Source organism: Aythya ferina (assembly GCF_964211825.1).
Source record: "Aythya ferina genome assembly, chromosome: 2".
NCBI lineage: Eukaryota > Metazoa > Chordata > Aves > Anseriformes > Anatidae > Aythya > Aythya ferina.
The window spans coordinates 87592796-87601620 of NC_140297.1; the positions used below are offsets into that span (position 1 = coordinate 87592796).

At 36.7% G+C, this 8825-nt stretch overlaps 1 long non-coding RNA gene across 1 annotated transcript; it reads left to right on the plus strand.

Moving 5' to 3' along the window:
* The first annotated feature begins 579 nt into the window (after positions 1–579).
* LOC311432081 lies at positions 580–7670 on the plus strand. The gene is made up of 4 exons (XR_014689810.1): positions 580–703; positions 1068–1171; positions 6215–6297; positions 7400–7670. It is a non-coding gene; the product is annotated as an uncharacterized lncRNA (long non-coding RNA).
* Positions 7671–8825: the final 1155 nt, after the last annotated feature.

Genomic DNA, 8825 nt, shown 5'->3' on the forward strand with positions numbered 1-8825 from the left:
GTATTAATTCTTATTTATTTATTTATTTATTTATTTATTTATTTATGTTGTTGGGGATGCCTGGGGTGATTTACGCTCAGTTACAGAGTGAGTGGTAACAACAGAAATACTAAACCTGGCTATAATGCCAGTTTTCCTAGTTGTTGACAAAGCCCTGGTTACAGCCAGTGGAAGCTCAGGAGGCTGATTCAACAAATATATTGTCTCCTGGAAACTTCAAAGTTTGGTGAGCATTGAATTCAACAAATTGAACATGAACATCTTTAGAGCTCATATGTAGCTATGTAGGGCTCTGAGAGAAAACCAGGGTTTTAGAGAGACATTTGCATAGCTAACCCTATTTGCTCCAGGAGCGTGCAAGCACTTTATAAATGTAGATTTCTAAAAGCGCAATCCCATAACTATGAATTTCTCAGGACTACAAAAGGAAGCTGTGTAGTTAATATCATTTATTACTAGCAGTTACCAAAGGACAAGTTTAGTGGATGCCTTTTAGATATTTGCAGATACACCTGTTTTCAAATAACCAGGTGTCTCCAGTTACCTGTTATCACTTATGTAATAAAAGCAAATTGCAAACAAAGAAAGATGGGTATCCTAAGACTCTTTCCTTACTGTGATTTAAATCTTTCACCAGCCTACATTTTATGACATCTGCACAATGTATGTGTGCTAAATGATAATGAATTGCATCAGACAGACGGTATGTGCTCTGTTGCTTAATGTGCTTGTTGGTTATTAGTTAGTAATTTCATTTTGCTTTAATTGCTTTGGACAGTTTGGTGAAAATTGCATTTGTAAGTATTTCTGTGAATAGATTTTCCAAATCCAAGGAGTAAGTGTTTTAGCAATTCTTCTCCTAAGTCCAGAAAACACTGAAGGTTTTTTTTTTTTTTTTTTTTAATTATTATTATTATTATTTATTTTTTGACCTGTGAGGTCTTATGTTTAATATGTATTGTTGGTGGTGGTGGTGTGTTTTGTTTTTGTTTTTTTCTCCCCCCTAGCTATAGCAGCATATCCAGCCCAGTTCTTCACAAATGCTTCTTGTTTTGCCTTTATTCTAGGAGAGAAATTAAACCCCTGTCAGCTAGGAGGTAGTGTCTGTAAGGAACTGCAAGGGAAGAGGAGGCAAACTAAGTGCTTGACAGCAGAGCGAAGGAAAAAAGTGGTAAGTTCATAGGGGCAAACATTGACAGTATGAGGGGCCAGTTTGTTTTCAAAGAGGAGAGAGTCTATACCTACTCTTAGTTTGTCATTATATCTATTTTACGTGAAATCTGGATAAATTTTAAAAATAGATGAGAAAGTGACCAAAACAAGAGATAAGCATGCATCTCCTCAGTGCTATGAGGCTTATCCCAACTGACAGAAGTCATCTTTTTAATTGCAGAGACAATTACTAGATGTAAAATGATTTCAACCTGATTTTGTTTAACAGTGACAGCCCCTGTCCTATTAAAAGCCCTTTAATCTACTCCCTTTTAGCCACTCTGTAGCTACATTGTTGACCTTTAATCATGTTCAGTATGAGAGTGTAATCCTAACAATTTAGTTAAGTGACTCATGAAAGCTTGTTTGGGCTTAAAAAAAAGTTCTGAGACTTTGCAGGACTAACTATGTTTTTCCTGTCAAACAAACACCTCATTAAGTCAGGGTGACTTCTTTGCTTTTGGAAGAGTGAAAATTTAGATGGGGTGTAATCACCACACAGTCTTTATGTTCCTCTTCAGCCTACAATCCTTTCTTAAAGTGAACATTAAACCTAGGAAATCTAGCTATTGGTATTTCTAAAAGGGGAATGGGATCACCTGCCTTTAGATGGAACAAAATACTTAGACACACAAATACCTGTGGAGAACTATTTGATAAACAGGTTTTAGCCATGAGTTGGTAATGTTTTGTCAACCTTTCAGAGGTTAAATCAACTGTTCCAGCTAGGTTTCACAACTGTCTGATTATAGTACCTATAATTAAACATTTCTTGAAAGTGTCAGGAAGCCATTGGCCATTAAACTGACTTTTTTTTTATCTCTTTTTAATTTACTTTATGGGAATGTGCCCTTGGAATTTGGGCAGATCCAGCCTTTGCAGATTGACACTATGTCCAAAAGAAGAGCATGAATTGGTGTCACAAATTAGAAACGGGTCTCTGTGCAGAGCACAGGGGCAGGTAAATTACACGGAGACAGAAGTCAGACATGGGCCAAATCTCAGCCATCTCTTTGAACAGCCTGCTGCTCTTCATATGCAAAATACATACTGCACACATGCCAGCACCCCCAAAAATGCTGCTGCTGCCTTTATAGAATGCTAGCCAGTTTATGAAACAGTGGTGTCTGACTGGAATACAAGTCCCAAGTGCTACCTGTCACAACAAGACAATATTTAAGGAAAGATTTCATGAACTTACATTTTCAGATATGGATACTATTCAGCAGCACTAAAGGAGACTAGAGTCCACTTCCCCCTTTTCCTGTTTTCCCAATTGCACCGTATGTTTAGGCATAATTGCCTCATGCTCCTTTAAATAGTGGTTGCACAGCCTTCATACCATGTGCTGGCTGCAAAGCACTGTCATGGAGGTTATCACACCAGATCAGCTTTTCTGCCTGAAGAAGTCATAACTCAGCAAGCAGGTAGATGAGCGTTACAACACACTAGTGATTCCATATTTCAAAGCACATGAGTGCAATTTAGCACAGAAGATCTGCAGGTTGCCCATTGAGTATGCCCATGAAGGTTGAGAGCAGCCAGCATGCTTAAGGTTTGTGCTCTTGTTTAGTGTGCCATCGCTCCCCTATATAACAAACATAAACAAGCCCTACCTGGCAGTATGGCTCTCTGCTTGTAAGTCTAGAAATAGGTAACTTAGAACAACATCCTGGAGTGGTATCCTTACTGAAGTTTCTGTAGATTACCATGCTAGTGACAGTTTCTTATCATAGCATTTTTAACGCATCTGCATTTAACCCTTTTTCTAGATAGTGACTTCTATAAGTATGCACTTGCTGTCCAAAGGAATGTTCAAGCTTTTTTTTTTTTTTTTTTTTAAGGAGAAGAGCTGTTTTTTTTTTTTCTTTCTGTTTTCATAAACTGTCTTGAAACTACTCATTTTCAGTATATTTATTGTCAATATATTTAACTTTTTCCCTCCTTCATAAACAAAGTATTATTTACCCTCCGAAAGAAAATATCGAACTTGACAGTTGTAAAATATAATATCTTTGAAATTGTTTGTGGCAATGATGTCCTTAAATCTGTCAGATTAGCCCATATCCACATAAGAGCAGCACCATTTGAGCAAATAGCAGATGGGGACAGTATCAGACATATGTCTGTCTGCTTCTGGTGATGTTTCCGCAGCTCAGGACTGAATCACTGGTCTGCTTTAACAGTTACAGAAATCATCTGGTGCTGCAGATAGACATTCAGAATACTACTTAGTATATTAATATTATATTTATTATTACATTTTATTTATTATATTATTTTTATATTATATTATTCCTTAACAAAGGAAAGTAACCTTTTTGCTGACACAAGAATTGAACTCTCCCTTCATGTTTCTCTGAGTTTAGATAAGGAGCTATCACCATGAATACTATAAACAATTTTCTTATACCACTACTCTTTATAAACAAATGGTTGATCTTTTTTTGCATGGATGTGACAAACCTTTATGGCCCATAGGAACCTGAACTCTCCATAAAAGAAGTACATCATACCATTACTAATCATAGACTAGGACAAATAGGATGGTTACAAGGCTGTAAGGATTGTTGATTTTATTATCAGAAGGATGTAATCAGCAGGTTAAGTACATGAATGGTACTGTATACGACGCAGATCTTGTATAAAATGCTGAAAAGGGGCACACACATTCTATGGTTGCCTTCCTTTTGTTTGTTTTGTTCTCTAGTGTTTTCCTGTTGTGCAGTTACTGTTAGACATATTACAGATGCTGGCTCAGATGTAATTTAAGTGAAGCTCAGTTTTTCTTTTGATCCATATAAAACATCAGAGTGTCTGCTGCTTTTCATGCTGGGATCATTTGGGATCATGCATGGGATTATTTTCCAATAATCTCAGTCAAGGACGTACTAAATGCATAGTTCATGAGGGATCTTAACAGCTGTGATTGCTTGAAGAATCCAGTAAAAATCAGATTTTGGCCCACAATACATAATAAACCATGGAAGTAAGCACCTGTGATCAATGAGAGTGAATGGAGAAATGGAAGCAGAAAAAATAAATCACAATTCGTTGTATTATGATTATTATTTTATTATTATTATTATTATTTTACAATTCAAAATACCAGGACTGTTTTTTCAACTGTTAAATTTCAGACAGATTTCTGACTCCACAAACTATTTCCTGCTCTTCAGTTACCTAAAATGTGAGGAAAATGGTAGTAGCAGTAAGATTATGGAGAACAGTTGTCTTTTGCTTAGTTTTAATGCTTCAGTCATGAAAGTGATAGAGACAGGTAGAATTTACTAGGTAAGAAAATGATTTAGAGACTTCCTTCCTTGCTTTGTTTAGGTAAGTCTTGTGTTTATTCCAAAATGAATACATGAAACATATGAAATACATGATTTCCTGCAGACTCTAACTCTTCACATTGTACTACTATATCTATAAGTCTACCTTATGCATCTGTCTTTGTAGGACAAATACCATAGTGCCCATTTCACTAAATCAGAGCAGCAAACTGGGACTTGGTGGTTATTCTATGCAGTTCTTGTTTCATTTGAAAAACTGAGTGAGCAAAATAGTGTTATCATTAAACCCTTCCAGAACAAGATTTTAATGTTTGCTGCTCATAGCATAATATTTATGCTCAGACAGTAAAGGAACACAGAATTACACTGTGTAGCAAGCAAACTAACTGTGTATATATAAAAACAAACAAACAACAGCAGTCTTTGTAGCCAGCATATCGATGATGATAGTATACTATCATAAACAGTGTTGTTTAACATGGGAGCAATTGTTGATATTTTCTCTTCCTCTCTGCACACTAAATACCCATGTATGTACCCTAACATTCATTATAGATAATGATAAGAAAGTAGATATTAATGTCTCTTTTCTGTTATCTGAGTGTGACTGTAGCAATATTTTGTGACAATTTTTAAATTTCACATCTCTGAGTTTTAATTGCCATCAGTAAGTCTAAAACGTAAAGGGATAAGAGTGCCCTAAGGTTATGCTAAGTGCAGAAGAGTGCAGAAGACTGTATGCACAAAGCAATGTCAGTGGGCAGAGCTCCTGTGAGGAAGGAATTGGCATGTGAGTTGGCAAAGAAATACATGTCAACCAAGGCAGGAGCTTTACATGCCACTGTAGCTGAGGTCTTTCTGAGAATTGTGTGAACATACTTTGCTTCTGATCATCTGCACCGTTTACCTTCTGTTAGCACCCATATAGCTATCCTATCTTCTCCATATAAAAAGGTGACTACATAGTTTGTGGTGACATCTTTTTCTTAAATGAAAAGAAGGTATTTTTCCCTCTGGGCCTTACAACCTGTTACTGTTATCCTTTGCTTTTTTCATGTTTACATCCAGTCCTCCTACATATCCTCCATTTTATTTTGTTTAGTCAGCTGTACAATGAACTACATTCATCTTCTTAAGAGTAAATTTTATTTGCAAAATTAATGTTTAAGAGTTGGGTTTGGAATACTTTTTGGCCTGATTTTCTGAGGAAGTGAGGCATATGGAATTGTACTACCAATATGCCAGCTTTTCAGGCATTCATTTTTTTTTTCCTGAAGGGATGTTTATGTCTGCTGGAGAAGTTCAACCAAGATCAAAGACATTGAATTCCTTAAGATTGCAGAAAATTGGTGGTGAATAAAGAAGAGAGATTAGCATTACTGCAGTCCCCTGACATTGAGACGACATGGTGAAACCAACCATTATCTGATCTATTTGGCCTAGCTACTAGCTGACTAATTCATACACATTTCCAAGCTGATCACAACACATGGCACCTTATCTCTGCTGGCTTCTTCTTGACGCTGGGATATGTTAGTAATATAGTGAGGCTTGGAAGTGTTCAGACAGTTGGAATTAGCACGGCAATGCCTGTAGAGGGTACAAGACAATGACAACAACAGCAAAATAAAACAAAAGCCAGTAGGCAACTAAACTTCAATCATTTTGATGCTCATTGTTTTATGTTGCTTTAATATGCTTTTCAGAACTTCTTGGGAGAATCTGAACTACAAATGTCCTTTCTGCATCTGAGTATAAAGGAGGATTGTCTCTGTCCATCTTCTAGAAGGTAGGAATCGCAGCAGTTAACCAGGAGTATGTATGTCTCATCCATTTCATAGTTTTCTGTTTTGTGTGTTTTGCTGATGGTTTCTGAACTTCGAAGTTTTCAATTACTATGAAAAATAAGAGAAGACATCATTTTCATCATAGGGAATGCCTGTGCACAGAAAAATGATTACCTGTGTCAATTACTGGAAGTTATTTGAAGAGTATTTGCTCACAGAGTGGCAAAGAATACAGAAGCAGCAGATTATAACTTCAAAATAAAATAGAATGGCTGATCCCTATTTTTTATTTTTATCTATTTATTTATAAGAGTTAAAGACTATAGAACCATTATCGTCAGCTCCAGTTAGACCCACCTTGGCAATGATCTTCTAGTGTCTTTCTACGGCAATTTTTAAAGCAAGAAACATGTCTCTTCCTTCATCAGAACTTAAGGAATGTACCAATTTCATGGTGTAGTTTGATAGTTTGAATGCTGTGGTTTTGTAAGATTCATGCTCTTTGCTTTTCCCCCACCCTGGTCTTACCTTGGCCCTCAGATCTGACCTTATTTCAGCTATTTGTACATGTATGTTCTGCTTGTTTGTGTGAGCTGCCTAGGCACTGTGATGGCTGTTGTCTTTGGCCCTATTGTTCATCTGGAAATATGCCCTAGTCTTTAGCTTTCCTGCCTCTTTGACCTTCAACCTGACCTGGTATTCATCTTCATCTAATCCCTTCAGTAGTTCACGTAGACTCAGTTTTCCTGGAGTCCAATTTTGGTTACATCCCGAGTGCACTTACAGCCCAGAAAGCCAACCATATCATTGGCTGCATCAAAAGAAGCTTGGCCAACAGGTTGAGGGAGGTGATTCTCCCCCTCTGCTCCTCTCTTGTGAGACCCCATCTGGAGCACTGTGTTCAGCTCTGGGGCCCCCAGCACAAAAAGGATTTGTTACCTGGTCTAGTGGGTGGTGTCCCTGCAGGGGGCTGTAATTATATGATCTTTAAGGTCCCTTACAACCCAAACCATTCTATGTTTTACGATTCTGTGATTCTAACCAACCACTTTAAATAAAATAATCAGTATTCTCATTACAAATCTTGACCTGTTTTGATTTCAGCTATATGGCCTAAGTCTGAACTTCAGTTGGTCATCAGTACTGAGAAGGCACAAAAATCTGAGTTTTTGTTGTGGACTGCAAACTTTCTGCAAAAGATTCCAGTTACACTACAGCTGAATATACAGAATGTAATAATGAAAATCACAAAAGATTAGTTGCGGAAGGAAAAAAGCAGGTCAAAAAGAATCAGGTATCAAGACATGGACATCCCACGGTATTTGCATTGTTATTTTTATAAATGGAAAAAAATAAAGAGACTTAGTTTGTCTGTCTTAGGTCTTCTATTTAACATTTTTAATAGTATGTAGGGATTCATTATTTTGGGAATAATTTATCTATTCCAGTGTTGGAAGGTAGTTCTACCTGTCATTCCCGTATTTCCACTAGACAATCATATTTTTACATAATCACATAAAATAGTGCCTCTGGAAAACACTACTGTATTTGTGGGATCAAATTAGAAGCAGCTGAAAACCCCATTGTGTGGCAGTGACATGTCTACCAGTTCTGCCTCAAGTGTTATAAAAAGTGGTATGCAAGCAAACTCACAGAGGAGAGGCAATTAAGATCGAAAAAAAGAAGAGTTGAAAATTATCAGACAAAAGATTGCAAGGTCAGGATGCCAAAGCACGTCAAGGAATGGTGATAGAGATAAGGGAAGCCTACAATACAAACTATTGGGAATTTTATGACATTTAGAAACATGTATAAAAACATGTTGAAACACTACATTGTTCTTGGGATATTTTTATATCTTCTGAGGAGTATTTGATAAACTAAATCATCAGCAAATGACCTGTAGAAATGCAAGGTTCAGGGAAAGAAAACTGTCCGTATCTACATTGTTTCCACAGTTTTAACAGCGGCACAAACACAATATTATGTAATTAGTTGTTAGGTGCAAATTTGATAAAATATAAAGTCTTTATACATGAGCATGCAAAGTGGAGAGCTGGGATATGTAAGGAAATTTAAGCTAGATATTCTCTTCCTTTTTGCTTGGGCAGAACCTAAGTGGATTTCTGTTTGTTTGTGGTTTCTTTTGCCTATTTGTTTGCTATTATTTTTTTCTACTTTAGCAAAAGCCAAAGACAAACATCCTCCAAATTCCGTGTGTCTTAGTGGTTCTTTGTTAGCTTTGGCTCCACATCAGTCTCTAAATGAGACTTCTCTGTTTTTTTTCTCAACAAAATACACAGACAGCTTCTTTCATACTATAGAATAACTAAACACCAAGAAATTACATTGCTTCTATGTGCTGAGTGAGAAGCAAGTTAAGATTTTCTTCTAAGACTGAAACTCCAATCAATGTATATTAAATTTTTTACCTGAAGAGGAGCTACTCCAACAGAGAACACTAAAGAAAACTAATTCTATAGCACATTGACTACAGCTCCTAACTGGGATTCTGGTGAACTGAGCTGGA